At 39.2% G+C, this 15151-nt stretch overlaps 1 protein-coding gene across 12 annotated transcripts in view; it reads right to left on the reverse strand.

Annotated features, from left to right (window-relative positions):
- The window catches only part of NRXN3 (neurexin 3), a 963379-nt gene that overhangs the window by 81599 nt on the left and 866629 nt on the right, over positions 1-15151 (reverse strand). The gene's annotated exons all lie outside the window — the stretch shown is intronic.

Here is a 15151-nt window from a genome sequence, read left to right on the forward strand (position 1 = left end):
TGGAGGATATACAGTATACAGGACAAAACAACAAGATCAATCAGAACTCTAGATAACAGAGACCAGAAGAAAGGTGAAATAACTTGTTATTTTGCCTAGAATCCTGGGCCTGAACATGGCAGCAGTACTATAATATGTTAAAGTGTGCTGCAAAGAAGGTGACTTGAAAGATGGACATGACAAGATTCACGAGCTTAATTTGAAGAAATGGAGGTCTCAGATTAAAAAGCTGTCTAGATTGGGCAGGTGGTTTTGTGAGTTTCTTTTCACCCTCATTATCTACAATACTTACTTAAAAAAAAAAAAAAGAAAACAGCTGCAAGAAAAATACTGAAGGTATCAGAAATGGCCTTGGGCAATTGGGAATAGGCCATGACACTGAGGAATCAAGTTAGTACACTGCTAGTTAAAATATCTCTTGGCTCCCTATTTTAAGCCACAAGCAGCAACTGAAATGACTGCATCCATCAGAGAGAGCACCATTTAGTCACAGTAAGTGAATTGAGTCACATACCCTGGATTCATCCCGTGGCATGGCACTGATTCACTGCACAGCCTTAGGCAAAAACTTGAGCTTTCCGGCTTGCTTTCCTTCTCTGAGGGAAGAGTACATAACCTATCTCAAAAGCACATCACAAGTGAATCATGGTAAAAGCCCTGGTTAAAATGGTTCATCATCAAGGAAACTGAGAAAAAGCTTGCTTCCTAGAACACAGCTTCAGATAACTTAAGGGCACAGGATCATTTCTCTCTGCTACTGTGGCCGATGCCTACATAACACAGGTTGTTTTGATCCTTTCAGGCAGGCTGTCAGAACAGCTGAAATAGTTCCCAAAAAATACACAGAAAAATCTCAGCAGATGGTCACCACATATCCTTTCAGCCTATTTCTCTGCTTTTTGCCTGTCTTCTTGAGCAGAAAAATCACTGCTCCTAGTGCACTCTTACTGAAGGCATTTTACAACGTACTACAGTGAAACAAACTATTTCAGTCTAAGGTTGTTCTACAAGACATTCCCCTCTGAAGTTCCTGGGCAATCCCAGGTGCTATGTCTCCTTCTTGACATCAGACTACCCTGCTTTCCTCTGTGCATTTAATTTTCATTCAATCTCTAGGTATTTTACAACCGTTTAACTTAATGGACCATTATCCTAGGACAAATCCATCTTCACTCTTTACAACCAGAAAGTTAGAGTCCAAGTAGTGAATTCAACATCACAAAGCAGGGAAAAAAGCTGAACTGAAAACAGGTTCAGATTGATCTGATTTCCAGTTCTGTGCTATGATAACCCACATATATGTGTATATGAGTATGCATGGATATATATGGATCCATATTAGATGTATTTTATATTGCCATATGTGCATGTGCAAGACAGTTTGTTAGTGGTGAAGACAAATAGAAGCATATGATTCCAGTTCCCCTTTACTCTGTAGAAGTATATTCCAAACAGGTTCAAATGCAAAATATGCATGAGACAACTAAGTGTTTTAAACTATATCTTTCAGGGAATAATGAACACTTATTAAGGAGTCTTTAGGGGGAAAAGAGTAGAAATTGTATATGTTGGCTAAAAATCTTTTGATTATTGTGTGCCTCATTTAGAAAGCCACGTCTGACCTTCTATATAGAGAGCTTGCATTCCTAATTTTGGCTGCTTCTTTCTTTGTTGACTACAGAACTGATACACTTTGATTTTCATACATGACTTATCTAGTTTCCATGTGCTTCAAAGCTGTCCAGCCTGAAGGCATCTATTCTGGCCTCAGTCCAAGGCAGACTGCAATACTTAGTGGCAACTGGGGACATGCATGATAGGGGAACACAAGTCCTCTACTCTTAGATTTCTCTATTTAAAGGAAAAGGCTAAGCTGTCAAATATAAAAAACAGAAGCTGTGACAGGGCACAATGTAGAAGTCACTGTATAGAAAAGAACAAGAAAATTGTTTGTTTTTTTTGAAAGACTCCAATTGATAACTGACACTCCTGTCACCTTCTTAAGTCACCTGATCCAATTTTCTACTAAGCAGTTCAGAAAAATCTATAGGTAGCACAGCCTTTGCCAAAGCAGATCAGAGCATCAGTCAGTCCTCTTGTTTACAATACCCTGCCCCTTCCCGTGCCTGGAGAAAGCAGTAGTTTCTCTCACCTCCTATTCAGTCCTGCACTGTAGCAGATCAGATAACCTCACTCAGAATGAGCACCTGTATTCATATCTAGCAGCAACCACATGAACCTACATCATCACTCTGTTGGTAGTCATTGTCTTATACATGGCAAGGGAGCTGTGAATTTGTACTATGTGAGAAAGCTCTTGTACCATGCCATTGCAATATCTGAGCATCTTACAGCACCGTTTTAAAGGCACTGACTGTATAGCTGGAGCAATTGCTTCCTCTCACTTCATCAGCCTAACTTATTCACCTGGAAAAAGTATTTTCCTTTGGCGGAGAGGAAGATCATAAGCTTTTTCTTGCATTCTTCTCTCATAGAAACAGCGATCTTGGGTAAGAGGTAGGCTAGAGAGAAGCAGAAAGGGAAGAAAAATTTCAAGCCTATAAAGTGACCACTAGCTATTAGAAGTGAGAGACAGGAATTACTTTTTCCTTTTGCAACTCTGCATCATTCACAAAACTGAGATCAGGAAGCTGGGCTGAGCACAGGCCCTATGTAGAGTCATGATTCTCTGCAGATACAGAAGCACACTACAACTTGCCTTTACAGAAGTTGGTATAAACGGTGCTGATTTCATAGCTGGTTGTTTCTCACAGAAGAGCAGAGCACAAAGCAGCAGTGCTTCAGGAATACATTATGGCTAAAATATGTGAATTCATATGCAAATTAAGCAGGGCTTTCCACTCGTGCAACATTACTGAGTATCCCCCTGTGTCAGAGAGTTTGGGAGTGCCTGTTGTGTGGGCATTAACCTACACATCAAAGCTCTGCTATTTCTACAAGGAATAGGGGGGTAAGCGGCTCTTCCTTTCTAGCAACTGATTAATCATTCTGCACTGCAGCAGAAGCCATGCTCCACAGGCTTCTGACTGGTAATGTTACAAAAAGCAGAAGGATGGCCATTTGAAGGAAAATCATTATCTTCCCTCTCCTGTGTATGACCACACTGATAGCTGCACAGGAGAAGTACATGAACAACCTGTAGAAGTTGCAGTGTTGACAACACACTTTCTTCAACTCTGCTTTCGAAAGCATCATCATAATCCTAGAACTGCAAATGTTATTTAAAAAACCCAATCCCTTTGAGACTTTAGAGAATCTTTCTTTAAAAAATTCTGGCAACAGTGAATTTCAACAGTACTGAAGGCCAAAGATTTCCCATTGCAAATATCTTTCTATCATAAGGTCATAATCCCACTCTGTAGAAATAATATCCATCATTAAGAGTACTTGTTTTCCCCAAAGTCATATGTCTCTGGCCTCGGCAAACAGGTGCCATTTAAGGGAAACAAGCTGATGCTCACTCTGATCACATTCTTAATGTGTACACATACAAGAAAGAGCAGTGAGGGTATTTCAGTGATCAAGCACTTGATTTTATCCCTGAGCATAAGATTTCAGATTTAAAGGATTTAACTTGTCTCCTCATGTTAGGAAGCTTCTTAGGTTATAGTTCTATCCCTTAGATCTTGGGATCTATCAGAAAATGACAAAAATTATGCCATCAATAACAGAATATTAATGTTCAGAAATGGGATTGCTAGTGGAATATACTTGGAAGCTACAGAAAGCATTTTCATAAAAAAACTCATTGTGTTACAAAAAATAAATTAATAGATCTGTGCCATTCTGATAGAACTTTTAAGGCCTGATCATTCAAGACATTCTTCAATAAAATAAACCAAATAAACTAGTTCACCCTACTCCCACCTATGGTGTTCATGCTATTTGTCTAAAAATAGCATGATCAGTGTCCAAAGTGTAGTGCATTTCAGTAATACTCAATTCATAAGCCATTAAATCGAAGACTATTAAAAAGTCTCTCTTTAATAATATATACATATTTTTAAATGGAAAGCTTTTTTATCCTCAGTTATAAATGAAGAGAATTTGCATTGAAGGGCATAAACTAAAGGGAGAGAGAAAGAGGAAGATGAGAGAAAGTGTGTGAAAGAAAAGGAGTGTAACTGATTGCAACACAATTTATTAGCTTCAAAGGTCAAGGCAGCCCGTGTTTTTATTGGATCTGTTTACTTAGGGGCATTTGCAGTGCCTTGACCTGAAACAAATGAGTTGCTGTGGCAGTGCTTCCATATATTTATGTCATTCCTAGGCTAATGCAAGCATTTCTTGAAGTCCTAGTGCAGCACAGCTAGCTCTGTGCAGACATTATCCATTGGCTGAAAATGCCAGGCAGCAAGCAGTGGCACAGAACCCTCAAATAAGTTTTTTCAATCTTCACTTCATTGCTACTGGATCCTCTTTGCCCTTGGGTTGGTCTGGTGGCAAACATCCTTCACAAGAAGGAGATGGCAGCAAGGGGTTATGAGGAATGTGCCTATCCATGCAGAAGAAATGTTCTCTGGAGAGTTACTCCTTGCCAGGGTATTTCAGATGTGTTCTGTGCTACTCGCAGCACCCACAGTATAAAAAAAGACCCATAACTAGGTAACCAGCAGCTTCCCAGATGATCTACTTTCAGCTGCATTTCCACTTGAATTTCCAGGCTTGTAACTTTTCTCAAAAAGAATGGCTCATCTAGTTAATAAGGAAAGTTCAGGATAATGGAGTTTTCCAATTCACTCCAGTTAAGACTTAAATCTTATGCAGCAGTGACTCAGATGTCAAGCCTAGTGGAAAATGGCATCCTGGCTGACATAGCAGATGTTATGAAAGACCAGCTGTTATATTCACCCCATCTTTTATTAGCTACTTTGGTATGTGGGCTGAATTTTTCTTTCTTGAGAATCCAGCCCTGAAATCCTAGTAATACTTTTGCCAGCCAGTCTTCAGCCTCTGCAGCTGTGTTGCTGAGTCTCTCCTTGAGGGAAGCACCCAAGGAAGAGAAGATGATACCTGAAGATCCTTCAAGTACCCTGACTTCAGAAATGCTTGCTACAGAAAGTGTTACAAGTTCAGCCTATGAAAAAATGACTCTAAAATAGAGATGTGAACTAAAGCCTCTTACATAAAATGTAGCAGGAAGTGGCAGATACCAATCTTCTCTTTAGCTGGGGGTTCTACAGTACCACACTGGACAAAAGAGGGATCAATTATACAAAACTATAGGTCAGTACTACTACTTGTTCCTGAAAACATGTTGCACCATTGCTAAAACCTGAACTAGTGGTAGGTTTACCAAAGGCTTCAGCAGATGAAGTACAAAGCCAAGTGCAATAAAGCAGCTATAATTTTTGGCATAATATAATACCTGTGCACTCATTTCACATAAACCACATAAATATTACAAATTATATTGACTCTGAACCACTAGTGATTTACATTGGATATGTTCTGGAAATCTAGAGGCATTAAATATTATTTACATGATTTATTCAAAAATGTTTTGCAAAAACAGTTGAAGCCTTCAAGAGGTTAAACTGAAAAGTCTATATAGTAGCAAAGTTAACCATCTTTTTCTTTCAAAAGATTCCTTCCATCTCAGTGAGTACTGTATCACTAGTTCTTACACATGCCAGCATTGCAGAAATTTGTCATCTAATAAAGAAGGATTAGAAGCTGCTGTGATGCTCAAAGACTGAATCACCTTTAAGGTCCTTCTACCTTGTGATAGTCTGTGAGACACACATCTCGACAGAGAGAGGAAAGACAACATTCCAGCCTCAGAGTTTCTTATATATACAGCAAAAATTAGGAAACCAAGAGGTAAAACTGTCTTGAGAGCAGTGCTTTCATGGGATGACAAAACTAATTGGAAGTTTTAGGTCTGCAATGTTAAAGGAGATTTTCATTTCAGCCCCTAAGTAAAATGAAGGCCCCATAGAGGCAAGTTTTTACAGAAACTATGATACAAACAATTATCCATGCATTAAAAAGTACTGCAAGAATTAATTTAAGAAGAGCAATAATCCTTTTCCTGTATGGTGCAGATACTAGACATAAGAGCAGGCAAAGGCTGATAAGAGGTAACTAGAACTCACTGTAAAGTGTCAGAAAGTCATTGTCATACAAGAATGACGTGCTGAAGAAATGACATTGATTGAAAATTCTCCTCATTCCCATTAAAAGTTTGAATGAGGTATTTTAATGCAAGATGATATTATTTAGTTATACACCTCACTTCATTTTTCAACACCCACTCAAACACCAGTCCAATGTTTATATTCAGTTTTGACAGTTCAAAGAGTTACTGCATTTAGGAGCTGTTGGTAACCATCAGATACCACATAATGTCATGCTGGCACAGTACTGGTATCTGCAATTATAGTTTTACACAGCTCAAAGAAACAACTTAATTGTACAATAGTGTACCAAAAAGACAAAAGATCAGCTGGACACAGGCTTACTGTAGTGCCACTATTATAATTATGTGATATATTTGTTTGCAATACAGCTCTAGCAATATATTAAAAAGAAACAGTTTAAGGTTTGCAACACAGACGGCCTGTGTGAAAAATGGGCCAAAGGAGACTGATACCACATTTATTTCACAGCATTAAGAGATCAGAATCTTGACCCATCATTCTTATCTCTGACCTAAAGCTCTGGCCAGCCTTTCTTCTTTTTAAAATACTCATTTTAATTAAAGGTAAATAAATGTGATGATCCAAAGAAGTGACTGTGGCACTGCAGGATGGAGAAACAAAAATGGTTTTCCAGTGACAACAAAAGATCTCAAGTCTGAGAGTGGCCACTGGCATTTCTGATCAATGCTCTTTAGGCATCTCCAGCCCCATGGAGAGAAGAGCCATATGACTTCCCTGCACCAGAATAATTCTGTAAGGCAATACCCATTTGTTGGAGATGCACTCAATTGCTCTCAAAGACCTATGGTGTCCCCTGTTTCTCTGTAGTCAGAAGTGGAGGTGTGTCCCAAAAATGCTAACAAGTTTGAGCTAGCTTGTGTAAGGCTCTGGAAGAACAGCGCTGGGCAGGACAAGACAACAGCACTCAGAAAATAAAATGGAAGCTATTTTTGCACAACTCAGAATAGGAACACAGCATGTACAGCTCATCCTCTGCTGTGGTTACCTTCAATCCCAGCAGTGACAAGTGCTGGGCTGTATGTGCATTTTCATCCATCTCTGCAGCTCCAGGCTGAGGGCAGACAGCAACAATTTTACCACAAGACCATGCTTGTGAGACAGGACAAGCGCATTTTCAATTTGCAAGTAAGCAGAGTCCTGTCAAGGGCAATATTAATTTCTACAATGTCTGAAAAGCAGCTCATTATTCCTGACTCTGCCTGTGGGTTATTGGTGCATTAAATACAAAATAAAATCATCCCAAATAAAGGCATTTGTTGTAATTTCCAGCATTCTGCATTGGTCTCCAGGAAGATGTGTCAGCTTACTGCAGGTTTCTTCAGATATATAATGACAGCACTAATAAAAGTGATTAATTAGTATTTTTCAGCTATACATCCAAAAATACTTTACCAAAGAAGAAAAAGAAAAAGGAAATATTAATGCCACATCACATAAAGAAAGAATCTGGGCACGTAGGGTTTTAAAGGCCGGGGCAATATTATGTTGAAGCATCAGGCAAAGTTTGGAAACAAAATGTTATTGAAGAGAACAGAGAAAAAGGTGCCTGTAACAGCTGGAGGACTTGATCCAGTGACCCATGTAAGGTTTTCCAGCAATGGAATCCTGTAACTGTGTAGCTTGTGCCTAAACAGTTGATTTTGCTGTCCTATCTACTAGATAGTGCTAGAGAAGGAGACTGCACAAGTTATCTATTTACTGGTTACAATTAAATCAGCACAATATCAAACAAAAATTTCTACACTGAAAAATTTCTCAGTGATACAAAAATACCATGTGATTCAGGACCACTGAGAAGACTGGTGATAACAAAAGGAAGTTTTGAGAGCTCAAGGGAATTTCTGCATCTCTTTGTGTCAGTTCAAAAACAACAAACCTCCGGAAAAGTCTCTGTCCTCTTGCAAAGAAAAACCAAACCATACAAAAAGCCAAACTCAAAAAAACCAAACACACCCACTGAGTATCATCAATTCAGAACAAATTTGGGGTTTCCACCCAAGCTGCAAATGTCAGACCACAGCCTGCTTGCATAAAGAGCCATTCCCCTCAACAGAAAGGAAGCCCTCACAGCAAGTGTCAGGCAGTGAAGGGAATAAGAATTCTCAGGATCCTAGATAATCATAGTTAAATATTTCTGCAGTAATCAAAGAAATTATGGTCTGACTTTATTTCAAGAATGAAATGAAGTTCTGCTTTACCAACAGAAAAGAAACAGCTTTGGCCTGCACTGAGTGACCTATACCATGTAATTCTTAGATCATTGTGAGGTGGCAGAGGACATTTACAAGTTGGACCTTGAGTTTGTCATTTTTTGTCAAAGGAGAAAGCATAATAAGAAAAGGTAGCAGGCTAGTATAAAGTAACAACTAGTTTAGAAGCTTGCTTCAGCATTCATTCTTATTATTTCTCTTGTGTAATTATCGAACAATTTATGTTTTGTTGAATTCTGATTTGAAAGAAGAGACTCAGGTTATTTCAATTTATAGCTAGCTATACCTAGCTAGACATTTTCACCACTCTATAGTCACTGCTGTGACTACACTGATATGAAGTTACATGTGACTCAGACTTGAAGCTATCAGTTACCAGGTGAGTGAGAGAATTCTAGACAAAAGCACAGAGCTTAATGAAGGCTGTCTTAAACTGCTTCTCCCATATACACTGAATTTTAGGCTGCCAATTCTCATGGACTGGATTACAGAAAACAGCAAACAACAGGTATGACTGACCAGAGGGGCGCAATTTGTGTAGTTTTGTAACACAAAACCAAGGCTAGGCAAATAAAAAAGCAACTGATTCTAAACAAATAAATGCCAGTATTTTATATTTTGTGAAATGTACTGCTGTATTACCAGGCCTAATTGAGTAATAAACATCCTGTGAGGATTAAGTATTTTCATAAACAGTGCTTGCAGGAGCCTTAGCCACGACAGTAGTTTAAGGCAGTAGTTTAAGCACTCCTCATGCTCTGGGAATCAACATCTGGGGACAAAAGCCAAAAGAAACATAGCACACACATACAAAATTCATGAGCAGGTGCATTGGGAAGGTAACAATGTCCTCAGAAACCTCCTGGCTGTTTCATGGGCCCAGCTACTGTCTGTTAAGCCCATTGATCAAATTAAGACTAAGACCTTCAAGGCAGGTGCCTACCATTGTCCCAGGAAAGAGATTCATTCTCTTTGTATTTTGCAAATTTGCTGGAAATGGAAGGGTGCACCCTGTTCAAAATGGGCAGAGATGTTACAGAGCCTCTAGCATTTGTAAGACTCATAAAAGCAACTCCATCTGAGGGAGTTTATATCAATGTATTAGGTTTGTATTCAGCTAAGCATTACATTAAACAAAAGGTTTAAAATAAAGCAGTGAAGAAGAAGCAAGGAACTATGAAAAGATAACTGTATGAGGAAGGAGAAAGACAGTGTGGTGTGATGCAAGACAGTGGAGAGATAAAACAAATACCAAAACCAGAACATGCAAGCTGAGACAGAAAAGGTTAAGACCAAGCCCTGGCAGTCTAATGAATTTACTGTGACTTCTTTGTGGGGGAGACAGCTGCCACTGAGTGCACATAAACATTTCACAGCAGAGCAGTTTCAGAAAACACAGCAGAGGTCATTCAGAAAATCTTGACATCTCAGAAAGCCTTTTCTATTTTAGAACTAAAAATCCAGAGTTTGACATGAATGGTTTGATTTGTTTTGCAGGTCTGCGGAAACAGATGACACAGTAAAGCCTGGACAGTGGGTGTGAGCTCATAATTTTTACAGAAACCTTACAAGCATCTCAGCTTTGGTGAGAGAACCATGCAGGTGTGCCTGCCAGTCTAGCTGTACTTTAATAAAAAACTTGCATTCCTGGACAAGTAACTAGTTTCACTTGGCTATTCTGTTTTAAAGAGAAATAAATTCCTCAGAAACCATAAGATGTTAGCTTGGTAGAGAAGGAGTAATGAATAAAACGTTCTTATGGGACGCCAACATAGGGTGTGAGATATCAGTATAAGAGGTCAAAGCCAAAGGTAAGTTTAATGAAAACCCTTGACAACTAATGAAAATCTTTCACTGGTTCAAGAAAGACTTCAAAGTGGTAGAGCTATCACAAAAGGAAGAGCAGTCCAAGAAGTTATTAGGTGAATACACCTAGGGGAAAAAAGATATTTGTCTGAAGCAGCACTGTAGTCCTTTAAAAGGTTAGGATCTGTGTCTTCATTAGGCACTACAAAATGTAATACCATGCAGAGAAACTTCAATAACACTTTGCAAGGGCATTGAAAACTTTGCCATATTAAGAAACAGCCTCGTTTAGAACAAAAGCTTCTGACTGACATCCTGTTTTAGTGTTGCGGCAGTGGTTGAAGACATTAACATCCCCACCAGAGGTTACTGTCCCTGCAGCAAGGGCAATGAAGAAGACTCGTGTGTCCATTGCCCACAGCTCCAGTTCAGGAACCAGCATGCAGCCTGACCTGCTCATCTAAAGGGGCTGGCACTGCAGTGCAGGCTGGGACCTGCAGCAGCTCAAGCACAAGCCTATGTCCTGATCTGCCAGCTCAGCCAGGAGGCAGCTTAAAGGAATGACCAGAGATATGTGAATGATGACCTACGAAATGGCAAAATTCAGTCAGGAAAGTGTTTAAGTCTCAAACATTGAATCTCTTCTATGTCTTTGATTCTGCCACTGAAGTTGGCCACTTGCATTGTATGTTCATTTGCTACTCATGAACCCCAACTACCTCTGAAGACAGTTGCAATGTAACATCCTATCAATCAAGCCAGGTCATATGTGAACAAATTAATCTGAGACAATAGATAATATTTCCTGCTTTTCAATAAGCAATGTGACAAGTTAATAGGGTGAACATTTAACACGGCCTAAACTGAGTTAATTTAGACTTAGTTTGGATAGTGCCTCTCTGTTGTCCAGACATACTTGTTGTTCCTTGAGAGAAAAATAATAAGAAAAAAATCAAAAACCACCTACTGTCTCTGTGGATGAGAAGAGCTTGCACATGATATACAAAGTACACCATGAAATGCAGATGGGGAAGATTCTCATTAATCAGTGAATGTAATTTTGCATGTTAGAAGGGGCCATTGTTGAGGTAATGTGGGTCTCAGATTCAGTCAAAGAAAGAAACTGAGAGTTTCTAGCCAGGCAGAGGCCTGGGAAAGACCTGGAGAAGTATGTAAATAATTCTTCATCTCTCTTGTTTTTCACATTGTTTATAGTTAAGTTCTATCACTGTGCGTCAAGCACTCTGCACCAATGGTGGTGGGTTGTTTTCACTTCAGAACCAATGGATTTGGTCCTTGCAGAGCTCTGTATAAAAGAGCAGTGTATTTTGAATAAAGGGGAGTTTACTCTCAACAGCCTTCAGAATCAGTCTCTTCATTCCCATCCTGCCTCGACAGCGACAAGGTAATAGTCATACTGAGATCATTTGACTATTCAGAAGCCTTTTCTTAAATATCAGTTTTAGGGCTGTCCTGATTTAATGACAGCTTGGTTATTTATATACTGCTTTGTTTGTTTTTTTTTTTTTTTTTTTTTGCTTCTTGCTTCATGACCATGTTGAAAGCATCCTTCATTGCCATTCCAGACTACTGCTGGCTTAGCTATGCATTATTAAACGATAATTAGCTGCTAACCTACAATTAACTGTGTATCTGTGATGAAAACAAACAATCCTTAGATACAGTTTGTAAGGTGCTTCATAAAGGAATCTTGTTAACAGCTGTTTTCAATACTGTTAGCATGCATACACAATAGTCCAGCAGGTGCCACAAGGTCTGTCCCAGAGACTGAAGCCTTTGGGCAAGCAGGTTTGAAACCCACCTGCTTCCCTTGCTACAAAAAAGAGAATCACAGCCCTACACAGCAAGATTTGGCTGGAGGGATTGCTTAAGTCAACTCCCCCTACCTGGTACTATGTCAAAGGCATCAACTGAATTATCAGTTTTCCCAAATTACATACAAGTAGCAATGCAAATTCTTTATCAAGACCCAGGAATGGCTGAACTTTGCATACAGTCTGATGCCAAACAAGGTCAAATCAAGTTAAAACTGGTTTTCTGATGCTGCCATGTGGGCTACAGCCCAAATTTCACTGCTCTGTGCAAAGGAAAATCATGCCAGATACATTTAAATAGAGCAAAAATGGCACCTGGAACAACATGATCTGGGTAAATGAACAATGACTGCAAGCATTGTGATCAGAAAAAATGCAGTCCCACTAAAGACACCATATCAGACTTACAGGACAGTCCACATTTCTCCATATCTCCTTCAGGACATATGTACAATTTCAAGTAACAAGTGCTTTTGATCACATTCTTGTGTTGTGAATTTTCTGTTAAAATATCACTTTGCATCTTAAGAAGGCAAATCAATGTTCACAAACACATCCTCCCTACTATTATTCTATACGTTTTGGAACTGGCCATCAGATTTTCTTATGTGAAGATTTCCAATAAAGAAAATTTGTTTCTAGTAATAGAAACATTGTTGGTCACTCATGTACACTGACAGCTTTGACAAGTTTGAGGCCATAATTCATATTATGGTTTTTATCATAGTTTTTATCTGCACAACTCAAATCAGAAAATGTTGTTTTCCAGACCCACACTTCTGTGCAAGCAAAAGTGAAAAACTAAATGATAAATGCTAAGGAAAAACCCAAACCAAACCAAGTTATTAATTCAGTTTTACTTCTGCAAAATAAAAAACAGGCTTCCTCCTTTTCAGAAAGTACTTTGTTTTTTCTTCTTTTAAAGGGCCTATCTGGATATCAAAAGGCAAGAGAAATGGCAGGTGTCTGGAGTGATTTTTTTTTCTAAAGTCTTTGCCTTCTATGAATGAATTTGCACAAGACTGCAGAATAATGCCCTGGCTTGAAACATGATGAAGTTATGATTTAGTCTAGTCTAAACTCCATATAGTTCTACAGTAAAATGTGTCAGTGATACTAATAAAATACAGTAATAAAAGAAATTATCTTTGAGAATTTCTGTCTCAAAGAGATCAAATAAACAAGTAGATTTCTGAATTCTAGGTAGAGTACATATGTGTTTTGAATTAATAGTCATTATTTCTCTCCATATCCTTAATCTGAATTAATGGACCATTGCAGGTGGACGGCAGTAGAGCTGCAAAACTCTCAGATGCCAAGGCAATATACATGACAAGTACTGCAAATGTAACTTACTAGATGGAGCTTAGTTCTACTCATGGATAATAGTAATCACTCCTCTTGTTTCTCTGTAATGTCCTATTGGGAGAAGTGTGGTACAACACTGCCTAACCACTGTCACCTTTCATTGCCACCAAGTTGCCTTTCAGCTTTAGAAGGACAAAAAGCAAGGGAAGAACTGCTAACAACAGGAAAAAAGACTCAAAAAATGAAATATCCAAATCCTTCTGACCTTCAGCTACAGCTGCTATTAAATCAGGTTTGAATAGAAGTGAAGTAGTAAGTTCCAAGTGACCGAACATGGCAGAAGTAGAGGGACAGCCAGCCTGTGCTATTCCCTCTCTTTGCTTCTAGAACAATCCTAGGTGTTCTAAACTGTTATTTACACTCTCTGCCTTGCTCAGTCTGTAGCTCTCTTGGGGAAAGGTGATGACACTGCCATCTTTTCATCCTATTTCTCCCCTCACAGTAGAAGCCCTGATACCATTTAACTGTGGCTGCCCTTGATGCCTTGTGTCCACCACTACAAAGGAAAGCAGGAGAGCACAAGTGCCTGCCAAGAGTTGCAGCATGGCAACTTCCCTCCTTTTTTTCCTCCAGGAATCACTTGGAGCAGATGTGAACACCATTCACAACTTGCAAGCATTGGACATTAGCTGAGAGGCATCCAGAGAGACACTAAGCATTTTCACAGCAGATTGTAAGTGGTCCTTGCTTCTTGCCAGAGCAACAAATGTTACAGCCAAGCAAGCAGAAATTCTCTGCTGTGCTTGACTCCATAAAGAGGACAGCATGCAATCAGCTATCTGAGCACCAAAGAATTATTCATCTTCAGGCAAGCAACAATACCTCAGAATGAGTCAGATGCGGGGGTGGAAGAAGTCCTCTATGTGAGAGGATCCCACCACAGTGGTTCTTTCTGAGGCATATACACAACATACAACCCTCCTTCTTCCTCCCATCCATCTTTCCTTTCCACCTTGGCATTCTTACTTATGTCTAGCAGCTGGAAATCCTGCTGATTCCCAGCAACCACACACAGCTCTGTTATAGAGCAGTTCCAGCTGCCCTCCTGGCTCTGAAGGAAGCCTATAAGCTCTGCTGCACAGATCCTCCCCTAGAGCTGTTAAAGCTGGATCCCTGCAGGGACTCCAGAGAAACAGACTGTATATTCTGACCTGCTTACCATATTTACATTTCTAAATTTCATTCTCACTAATTGCTAAATCTCAAGACAAGACAAGCAGATCACAGCAGTAGTCACCTGAAAAACCATTGCGCACAACCTTAAGAACAACAATCAAGTCTTGACAGGTGACAGAGTAAATGGCAATGCATTAGGCAGTTGAGACAATTAACTTAAGCAATACATATAAGCATATATGGGACAAACATGAGGAGAAGAGTGGCATGTTTGAGGAGTGCAGAATCAGTTTTAGCTTGCTTTTCTATGAATATCTCTTAAAAGGTTATGTTTATAACAATGAAACAAATCTACAAATCTGGGCACTAGAGACCCAAGTGCTCATATAAGTTTTAATACAAATGGCATTGCTCTAGCAGAGAACAAGAGGATTAACTGCTGCCTAAATGTAATCAATTGGGAGCTAAGATTTGGGCCCTAACGTATTTGCAAGTCTTGAGCCTACTCTGAGGGCATTATGCTAATATATCCACAGCAATCAAATAGTCTCCAGGAATACTGACCCTGCAAAAAAAAAAAAAAAAAAAAAAATGCTTCCAAAGCATAGATATCACAGATCACAGAATGACT

The sequence above is a fragment of the Lonchura striata genome, chromosome 6 (genome assembly GCF_046129695.1).
Source record: "Lonchura striata isolate bLonStr1 chromosome 6, bLonStr1.mat, whole genome shotgun sequence".
In the NCBI taxonomy this organism is placed as follows: Eukaryota; Metazoa; Chordata; class Aves; order Passeriformes; family Estrildidae; genus Lonchura; species Lonchura striata.